This window comes from Phascolarctos cinereus, unplaced genomic scaffold (genome assembly GCF_003287225.1).
Source record: "Phascolarctos cinereus isolate Bilbo 61053 unplaced genomic scaffold, phaCin_HiC Scaffold_5;HRSCAF=322, whole genome shotgun sequence".
Lineage (NCBI taxonomy): Eukaryota > Metazoa > Chordata > Mammalia > Diprotodontia > Phascolarctidae > Phascolarctos > Phascolarctos cinereus.
The window spans coordinates 396,435,529-396,446,613 of record NW_027555958.1 but is presented as its reverse complement, the minus strand read 5'-3'; the positions used below and the strand labels follow the sequence as shown (position 1 = coordinate 396,446,613).

At 35.7% G+C, this 11,085-nt stretch overlaps 1 pseudogene; it reads left to right on the top strand.

Annotated features, from left to right (window-relative positions):
• Window positions 1–6,289: 6,289 nt before the first annotated feature.
• On the top strand, window positions 6,290–6,844 carry LOC110206732 (cAMP-responsive element modulator-like; annotated as a pseudogene).
• Window positions 6,845–11,085: the final 4,241 nt, after the last annotated feature.

Sequence of the window (11,085 nt, the reverse complement as noted above, 5' to 3'; positions counted from 1 at the left end):
TATTAAGATTTTCTTTACCGTGTTATAAAATCTGGACAACCAACAAAACAAAACAAAGTAAAAATCAAACCATGGTTTGTAGTGTTTGCTGATATCCAAGGTATAATTACTCATACTAAAAAAAAAAAATTCACAATCAACTCTCTAGAGCCGGTTTGAACTGGTTCCAGTATACCCCTTCCTGTATAAAACTTGTTTGTACATAATTGTTTATATCTTCTCTGTCCCATTAGATTGTGATCTCCTTTAGGACGATAGTGTTTTGACCTTGCTATTATTAACACTCAACATGGGGACTTGCAAGTAGTCAGTAGTTATTTAAAGCTTATTTATTTGACTTAACTAGGGTGCAATATTAATAAGAGTTTATATATTATCTCCTTTGATTGTCATGAGAACTTTATAAAAAAGGTTGTACAAGGTCTATTATTCTCTTTTTTACAGAAGAAGAGATGTTAAGGACCTAACTAAGATCACAAAAGTAGTAGGTAGTAAAATAATACTAAAACTCAAGTCTTCCACTGAAATATACACAATTTTTTTCACTACATCAAAGCTGTCTCACAGCTATTAAACAAGAACATTAATCAGATTGCTAATTTCCTTATTCAACTGTTTAAACAGTGCCCTGAGGGAAGGAATTAAAGGAATGGTAAATTCTTGAGATGAAAAAAGTCCAAAGAATGTTTTAGATCATGAGTTACAGGTATAGAGTGTAGAACTGATAGACAGCATAGTAGTGATGGGACCAGAGAAATCACAAGGTAAAATGAGGGCAGTGGGCATCAGAGGAAAAGAAAACAGCATATTAGTTTAAAAACAGTTCTACTGCTGTTAGAATACATTTCTAGAATGAGGAGAACAACAGTGGACAGGTTACAGAAAAGTCTAGCAGGAAAAGATTGAGTTGGATGGTGGCAGAAAGAGTTCCCACACTGATGCTCTTCCTGATGCTCAGAACAAGAGAAGTAGCTTGGCTGTCTACCAATTAAGCCAAATGCAGCAGTAATTTTCACAGCCCTTCCCAGTGGAGTTGGAGATGAAAAGGATTGCCTGATAGAAAGCAGAAATATAAGAAGTATGTCCTCTGAAAGACAAAGAATATTATTGAAAGAGAGATGAATTCTTGGTGAACTTGGGGGATAAAAATATGATTTAATAAAGAGCTTGCCTTGACTTCTTAAGTCCCAGAGATGTTAACCATCAGAGTATAAAATCACTGGGGAATTGTATTAGCAAAAGTCTTACAAAACCTAATTGTGATGACAAAAACAGGAAAACATAGGAAATATTTTGATTATTAGATAAAGAATAAGGTAAACCTAAGCATATCTGAATTGCTTTGAGATTAAATCTTCATATTACTTTTCAGTCCTTTTGGTTCTGCTTTTGTAAATAAATATCTTTTCCCATTACTACCACTTTCCTTGACTGGAATCCATCCTTTGTAAAAGGTTAAGAACCTCTTAATTAACCTGGGGAGTAAGTATATATGTATATGGATAGATAAATACATGGAAAGATGTATGTGCATATATACACATATATACTTAATAACTGTATTTCAATATAATTGATTTCCTTCCCTTTTACTTTATGTTATACATTTTAAAACATTATGCTGAGAAGTGGTCCTTAGACTTCACCAGATTGCTAAAGGAGCTCATAAGACACAGAAGAAAAGGTTAAGAACCTTTGATTTCACTATCCAAACACAAATATACCTCATTGGTTTTCTCTAGGAAACACTTTTATTGCTATGCCTGGAGGAATTGATTTATTTTTTTAAAAAGGTAAATTTGTTCATATAAGTATCAATATCGTTAGGAGCCAGGATGCTAGGAAACGAGAGAAATCTATGTTATATCTTTTTAGATAGGAACAGAAGAATGAAAAAGCATTTATTAAGTTCTTACTTGAGGCTAAGCAATGTGCTAAATGCAGAAAAAGAGATATTGAATCTCCAAACCAGAGCAATTCTATTTTCCTTGAAATCTAAATTAAAATCTCAACAAATTCTAAATTACTTTGTGCATTATCATGTGTCCCTCCAAAATTGTCTTTTGTGGGCTAAGAATATCAGTTTCTAACGAAATAAGTGAATGAAATTCTTCTTCTATCATCTATAATATTCTTTGTAAATATTCTTCGTTCTGTACCTTTTTGTTTTATTTGGGGGAAGAGTGGGTTGTCTGTTGTGTTTTGTTTTTGAGACTGGGTCTCACTGGGGCTAGAAGGAAAGTCACCATTTGCCATAAGACCCCTCTACTGATCTCCACAAAATTTTTAACTCACTTTATTTTTCTGATGGTTTACTCCTCCATAGGCAGGTTGGTGTCCCCCACCACCATCCCATTTTTATGTTGGGCTTATTGCAGACATTCAATCACCTTATGCTCTATTGCAGCTCACTACTCCATAACTCAGGTAGTTTATGAGTCTCAGTCTTTCCAAATATCAGGGATCATAAGTATATGTCTCACCATGCCTATCTAGCCATGTTGTTTTCACTTGGAGTTCTGAAGTTATGGCAAGAAAGAGTAAAAACATTCAATCCTGTCTATATTCCAAGACTCATTTAACTAAAACTAAAAATAATATTGTAAAAATTATAGTGGAATATTCTGACTTGTAACTGACATTCAGTTCCACTGTTCTAAAAGGATTTATTGTCTGTTCAAAATGACAAATACTTGATTAATTTAGCTTCTTTATAAATTCTCAGCTGGTGTGATGGTGATGGGAAAGGTGCCTTTGAGGATGAATGAGTGGAGTTGCATAGAGACAAACAGTCTTGAGGGCACCAGGTTAACCCACTCAATCTGCAGTGAAACTGAGCTTCCCTGGAGACAGTCCAAAAGATGAAACATGAAAAAGAAGAAAAAAATCACTGCTTACATGTTCAAAACCAGGAAATGTCCCTGTTTCCAGCTCCTATCCCTAATGAGGTTAGGGGTATTATATTCATCCTCCTAGATATACAGGAAGAAAGGCATATGATTTTCTATGTAATAGATAGGGGCAACTAAATTATGCAATGCGTAACGTGCAGCCTGGAATCAAAAAGATACAAGTTCAAATCCAGCCTCAGACATTTGCTACTAGCTGTATGACTTTGGACAAGTCACTTAACAGTTTTTGTCTCAGTTAATTCATCTGTAAAGTAAGGATGTAAACAGCACCTACTTTCCAGGATTGTTGTGAAGATCAATTGAATTAATAACTGTAAAGTGCTTAGAAAAGTGACTAACATATAGCAGGCTCCTATAAAAGTTAGCTATTATTAGCTATTATTATGGAGGTAGCTAGGTGTCTCAGTAGATAGAGCTCTGGGCCTAGAGTCAGGAAGATGAGCTCAAATTTAGACTCAGACACTCACTAGCTGTCTGACTGTGGCTGTGTCACTTAATCTCTGTTTGCCTTAATCCACTGGAGAAGGAAATGGCAAATCACTCCAGGATCCTTGCTAGAAAACTCCATGGACAGTAAGGTCCATAGGGTCATAAAGAATCAGATACAACTGAAGGACTAAACAACAACAAAGTTATTTTCATAATATTTTTCCTAGTCTTATCCAGAAACAGAACGATGGATAGAATTATCTGTGTCCCAGGGAAGGAGATTTCCCAGTGCATTTGCTGAGAAGTCTGTAGTCAGAAGATAGGAAAAAAGAAAGGTTCCATTGAGGTTCATCAATTAGAGATGGGCCAGAATCATGAAGTCATTTTTATGGAGTTACAGATTAGTTAAAGGTGACACAAGGTACTCATTTTTTTAGTCTGAGTACTGAATAAAGGCAGAAGAATGGTTTCAAATCAAAAGTATGGCTTTTAATAAATCAATTGATAAACCTTTAAGTTCTCACTATTTACCAGTCACTGTGCTAGGGCTACAAAGAAAAAGAATAAAAAATTAATAGTCTTTATACTCAAGGAGTTCAGATGCTATCAGGGGCATAAATGAGTATATACAAAATAAATACAAGGTGATGGTGGGAACTAGCAGCTGGGAGGATCTTGAAAGGCTTCATATAAAAGATGTCACTTGAACAAATGTTTGAAGGAGACAAAGTTTCTAAGAGGGAAAGATGAGACAAAAATACATTGTAGGCATGAGGGAAAGGCAGTGCAAAAACAGAGAGATGAAATGAAGAGTTGTGTGTGAGTAACAGCAAGGCCAATTTGGTAAGATCATCAGTCTGAAAAACACTGATAATTATGGCTTACATCACTCTAAGATTTGAAAAGATCTTACAGATGGTCTATATGTTTGCGTCACATACTTTGCTTCTATTTCTCTGCCAAAAAGTGTGATCTTCAGACTGAAACAAGGACTGAACAAATATACCTTATATTGAGTTGATATCCAATATATCAGCTAGATGCCCTTGATAAGATTGTTACAAGGTCAGGATGAACTACGCCTTCAGGTACTGAAAGAACTAGAGGATATGATTTCTGAGCTCTTCTCAACAATCCCTGGAAGAGAATAAAAAAGAAAGGACCACAAGATTGCTGATGGGCAAATGCTGTTCTACTTTCAATAAAGGAAAGTGAGGAGAACTATATTTATGAGTGTTTGACTAAAAGTGATGTTTAATAAACATCTGGAAATGAAAATTGTAATCACAAAAATCAATAAGTACTTATAAAGAACAGATAATATAAGAGCAAACTTATTTCTTTTCTTTTTTCAACAGTTACTAGATTTGTAGAACATAAAAATTCCTTATGTAGATATAGTTTTCCTACATATTAGCAAAACACTTGATACAGTTGCCTCATGCCACTTTTAGGAAGCAGATTGAGGACTGTAGGCTAGATTTAAGTATAATTAGGTAGATTCAGATGGATTAAATGATCGGTTCAAAAAAGAAATAATTAATGATTCAGTGTCAACTGGGAAATAGGTATCAGAGGAAAACTACAGAGATTCATCATTGTTCATATGTGGTTGAACTTACATTTATCAAATTTGCAGATGAAATAAAGATGAGGATAGTTGGCACACTGGAAGACAGAATTGGGATTCAAAAACAGCTGGATGAGCTAGAACATTGAGCTGAGTCTAAAAAGATTAAATTTAGATGGGTTACACTTAGATTCAAAAGAAAAAAAAACATAGGAAGAACATAATGAGGAAAGCATGGCTAGTTAGAGGAGGAGAAGGAGGAGGAGGAAGAGAAGAATCTGCAAAATATAGTAGACTGCCAACTCCATATGGGCTCAGTAGTGTTCGATGGCAGCCAAGAAATCTGATTCACTGAGGCTACATTAAGAGAGAGATTGTTTCTAAGACAAGAGAAATGATAGTTGTTCTGTATTTTTCCTTAGATAAACTTTACCCGGAATGTTCAATTCAGTTCTAGACGATAATTTTTTTTTCTTTATTGGAAGCTCAGAATTTTGGCTGTAATTGTCCTGGAGGTTTTCAGGAAGGACAGTGACCAATAAATTTCAATTTTACTTTGACTCTCTGATTCTAAGAGATCTGAACATTCATTCATGATTCGTGATGTATAATATTTAGACTCTTCTTTTAAGCCATGCTTTCTGACTGTCCATTTATTCTTAAATTATTTCTCCTTGATCTGTGGATGTGTATGTATGTATGTATGCATATATGTGATAACCTATCTGTTTTTGTTTCATTCTTTTGATTTTTTTTAATATTTCTCTTTCATGTAATCACATACTTCTTTTTTGTCCTTTATAATTTTCAAGAAGTCTGATGCCTGGGTAAGGTTTTGTATCTCTTATTTAAATCTATTAATTGTCTTTCCAAGTCTTTTCTCTTTAACTCTCATTTCTTTTCAATTTTTTTTTCATTTAGTTTATAAAATAATTTTTCAACTCTTGCTTTATTTCTTTCAGGAATTTCAGTTGAACACGTACCCAAGCTATGCTTTTTATTGAAGTTTTACTTATAGATGTTTTAGAATTATTTTCAAGTTGTTGGTTTGTGTCTTGGGTATCTTTGTCACCAAAATAGCTCTTTATGGTTAGATAAATTTTTGGTTCACTTATTCTTCCAGGCTTACTTCATAAATTGGTACTTTGTCATAGGATCAGGCTCTACTCTCTTCTAGAAGGAATGCTGGAGCTATGTTTGGTTATACTTTATATTTTCTTTGGTCTTGCTGCTCCTTTCTCTGGACATTGAGTGCTGGGTTCTTTAAGATATAAGGGGCAGGCTGCTGTTGCCAGGGTTGCTGGGGTCCCAGTCTCCACCTTGTCCTGCTCATAATCAATGACAAGGCCCGCTAAGTAAATCCCTTTACAATGGACAAATGACCATCGAAACAGATGAATCACCACAGGATGGAAGTGTAAACAGCTTCTGTAACAGATAGTGATTCTGCTCATGTACAGACTCAGACTGGTCAAAATTCTATTCCAACCCTAGCTCAGGTTTCTGTAGCTGGATCAGGCACCGGAAGAGGCTCTCTAGCTATAACTCTAGTGCAATTGCCTTCAGGTCAAACTGTACATGTCCAGGGAGGGATTTAGACACCACAGCCATTGGTTATCCAGTCATCAAAGATTCAAACTGTTCAGCTACTGGTGACATGCCAACTTACCAGATCCGAACTCCTACTACTGCTTTGCTGCAGAGAGTTCTAATGGCAGCCTCTCCAGGAAGTTTACAACTAGTGGAAGAGGAAACCTGCAAACAAGAACTAAGACTTATGAAAGATAGGGAAGTTGCTCCAGAGTGTCATGGGAAGAAGAAGGAGTATATCAAATGCCTTGAAAATCATGTGATTGTTCTTGAAAACCAAAAAAAGACTCTCATAGAGGAACTCAAGGCCCTCAAAGATCTCTATTGCCATAAAGCAGAGTAACTGTCTTTGACTTGGACCTTGTTTACTGTGAACTCTAATCAAGGCATGAGATGCAGCAATTCTACAAATTGCCAGGTAGACTTGTGGAAGGGACACTTGTGACCCTTGAGAATCCAGTTTGGCTGAGCATTTGAAACTGAATTGAGAGTATTGTTCCAAAATTTGGAATGCAGCCATGATCACAAGCCATGTTCAATCTGTTTGCCAACAGCATGCAAATGGTTTTTTGTTTGCCCTTTTTGCTTCTGCTTTTTGCAGGGAAGCTGCTAAAGAATGTCGATGTTGAAAGAAAGAATATGTAAAATGTGTGGACAGTCGTGTTGTAGTGCTATAAGTTCAGGATAAGAAGCTTATAAAGGAACTTGAAACCTTGAAAGACATTTGCTCTCCCAAAACAGATTAGTAGAAATATTTACACTATGAACCGATTACAACATGTACAGTTGCTTTTGAAGGCAATATAATATATAGCCAGCAAGGAAAAAACAAGTAAGGGGCAGTTCATGCTAGGGACCCACGAGTTTTCAGTTGTCCCAAAGCAGTTTGTTCTGGGGCAAAGTCTGATTTCTGATCTCCTGATCGAAGCTTTGCAAGTTTCTGACCCAAGTCTCGGTCTGAGCAACACAGCTATGGGCTTGTCTCTCGTTAGTATATCAGTAGCCTACTACTGGATACAACCAACATCAGCTTGTTGGAAGGCTATGAGTATTCAAAGTGACAGAATTTCAGGTTTCCCCCTAGTCTGAGCAACCTTGCACTTATTATGCAGTTGCAGGCTTAAGCCTGGTCTGGGGACTAGATATGAGACATTACTCTCCTCCCAGGTTTGAAGCCACATAGCTACTACCCTTACCCAGAGCAGAGCCTCAGACCATTATCTGTTTTTTTTTTTGGGGGGGGGTTCTTTTTTGTTTGTTTGTTTTTGCTTTGTTTTGTTTTGCCCTGGTTTGCCCTAGATACAGGTTCCTTACTAGATCTGAGACCCGGCTCTGTGGTAATAGCAGTAGAATTGCCATCTATTCCTGCTCCCTACAAAGAATCAGGCCTCTCAGGGATGGATCTAGGATTCTTGCCCTCTGTATAACCTGAAGCCTCAGTTTAGTCCCTGGGATTGAAGTCTCCAGTAAGAACAACAATAACACTAGACCTTATCTCCAGTGTTTGAAGACCTGTGTCAGTTTGTCTCTGTCTATCTGGGCTGGAAAAATGACTTGCTATGATTTTTTTTTAAATTTCCTGCCACCTTTTGTAGGACTTTGTGGAACATTGGTGGGGGCAAGTTGATCTATACTGATTACACTTACTCTGCCATATTGGCTTGTGACCTTAATGTTGCATTTTGGGAATGGCATTGATAGATAGCAGACTGTGCGTAGAAGAACAACCAGGGTGATAGATAGACCTTGATTCTATGTGATATGGAAATCAGTGAACTGGATATGTTTGGCCTGGAGAATAGAAAACATCAAGGGAACGTGATGCCTGCTTTCAAATTTCAGGAGTAAAGAAGGAAGTCTTCAAGCAAAGGCCTAAGTGTTTGCTTTACAGAATCATGGAGTTTCAGAATTGGAAGATACTTCAATGATCATATATTCCAATCCATAAAGAAAAATAATTAAATAAATAAATGATACACACTTCAGTATACCTGAAAAAAATGTTCATTTAGCCTCTGCTTGAAGATCTTCAATTATAGAGAACTCAGTATATTCCAAGGCAGCTAATTCCACTTTTGAATAGCTCTAATTGTTAGAAATGTTTCCTGATGTCAAAACTAAATTTGCTCATTTGTGACTTCAACCCATTTTCTTTAATACTTGCTGAAAGCTATTGGGTCCATCATAGCTTTCTCTTTCCGAGTTTACATATCCCCAGTTCCTTCAGCCAAGCCCCATATTATATAGTCTTAAGATATTTCACTATTCTAGTGATCCATCTCTGACTGTTTCACAGCTTAGTGATGTCATTCCAGTGAATATGGCAACCCAAATACTTCACATGTGATATAAACAAGGCAGAGCAAAGCAGGGTTATCACCTTTTTCCAAGAAGGTATTCCTCATTTGATGCAGTTCAAGATTACATTGGTTTTCTTATCTGCCGTACCGCACAAAGACTCGAATCAAACTTGCAGCCCACCTAAACCTCAGATCACTTTCAGATGAGATTCTGCATAGCCATATTTTCTCCACCTTTTACTTGTGAAGCTGATTTATTAAACTCATGAATAGGAGTTTACATGAACTTCATTTTGGCACTTACTTCCCAAGATTGTAGTGAGATCAAATAAGATAATTATCATAAAGCACTTACCACAGGGCCTGACATTCACCATCATTATCATCATCATCTGTATCATCAAATATTCAAATGACTTTGTAATCTCTTTGATTTGAAAGTTTGCTGCAATGACACAGGTTGCAACCCATCTATTGTTCATTTCCTCTAAGTTTACCATATAGGGTCTACCAGGTATTCTGGAGGTCTGGAGATCTTCTGCTCTTTTCCCTAAAATTGTGAGGGTAACATTAAAACATTCTGGGGATCTACTTATCACCTTTTGTTCTTGCCCCATGACCAGCTCATCTTCTCTTTCTATCTATTATCTTTTTCTTCCTCGATAATGACTTTTATTCCTGTACTACTTTGAAGCCCCTTATTGGTTATATAAAACATACTCATCATGTATTTATCTGTTCCCTTCTGTATGGTATTCAAAAAGTCAATTATATGAATCAAATATTAGTGCAGTAGTATAATTATAAATAAAATGACAATACCAGATCCCTTATTATACCTGATAATATTCAGTTTTACACTTTATAACTATAGCTACAGACAATAAAAAATCCACAAATAGCTCAAAACTGAAAGTTCAAAATTATTTAAGCCTTTAATATATAACTCTCCCAACTGCTATCCATATGTTTGTATTTAACAAAAACTCTTATATAGTTCATATTGAAAAGCCAATTTCATAGGGAATTATCTTCATATTTTTAAATATCAATAAATGGTTGAAATTTAAATGTGTGCATTCATTTTTTTCTGCATCTGACAGTAAATTAGTGTCCTAATGACATACAGCATTTTGGAAAAAAGAACAGATGGTCATTAAAAAAGTCATCCACAATAAATAATAAGTTATGGTAGCAAAAATGCCCAGAAGCCATCAGATATTAACTTCAGAGTCATTTTCATGCAGTTGTGCAATTCATTTTTAATGTTTTTAAGATGCTCCATCAACATTCATTTTTATTTATTATAAGACATCACTGTCTGTAAAATCACAAAGAAACAGATGTGTAATACCTCACCCATCAATTTTTCAAAATATTGATGATCAATTAATCAATTAATTAAGAGTACAATTAATAAATTTTAAAAATGCAATTTAAAATTTTGTTCAAATGAAATAGGAAGGCTAATAAATAAGAGGTATATCTTTTAAATGAATATGTTAAAATATTTAATTATATTTTTCAGTAGTATATTGAAATGACATGAAAATAAAAAAGGCATTTTGAAATTCCCACCTGTATGTGGGATTTGATATTCATATAGCACTGTAAAATCTCAAAACATTTTACATATTTGACCAACAGGTGGCATTGATAGCCAGTTACCCAACCTTGTTTAGCTCTGAGCATCAGAAGCCTGGGGAATCCAATGCTCACCTTGTATTTTTCTGCATGCGTAACTGTGAAGATATGTTGAACTCTATATAGTACTCAGTCAGGGACCTTTCATTTCTCAGCTTAGCCTCTCTCTGCTGTTCAGCATTCTTTCATTGATAAAGCATGAACTGCAGGATTTACAAATCAAAAGTCAGCTTTCCTGTCCCCCAACATTGATGAACCCAACCTCCCTTCTGACCTTCACTTGATATTTGCATAATGGATTTAACTCCATAGAAGTAGACAAAGATGCTTGGATATTACGTATAGTAGTTTTTCTTTCTTTTCTTTTTTTTTCAGTTTCTCCACAGATTTATGGATGCATGCAATTATCCATGGTACTCAGAAAGCAAAGCAAATTCTTAACCCTTTCTGAAGCAACAGTAATATAGAGAAGGGAGGGGAGGGGGTATGAGGAAAAGCCTTTCTAGAAGTTTCTTTTTTTCATTCTAAGATAAGAATCATGACAGCCCTAGATTGTTGTAAAAGGTTGTCACCAGCCAGCAGAAGCTTTTAACAGTTAATTGACCAGCTGAACTACTAAGAGTCTGACATCTCACCCTTC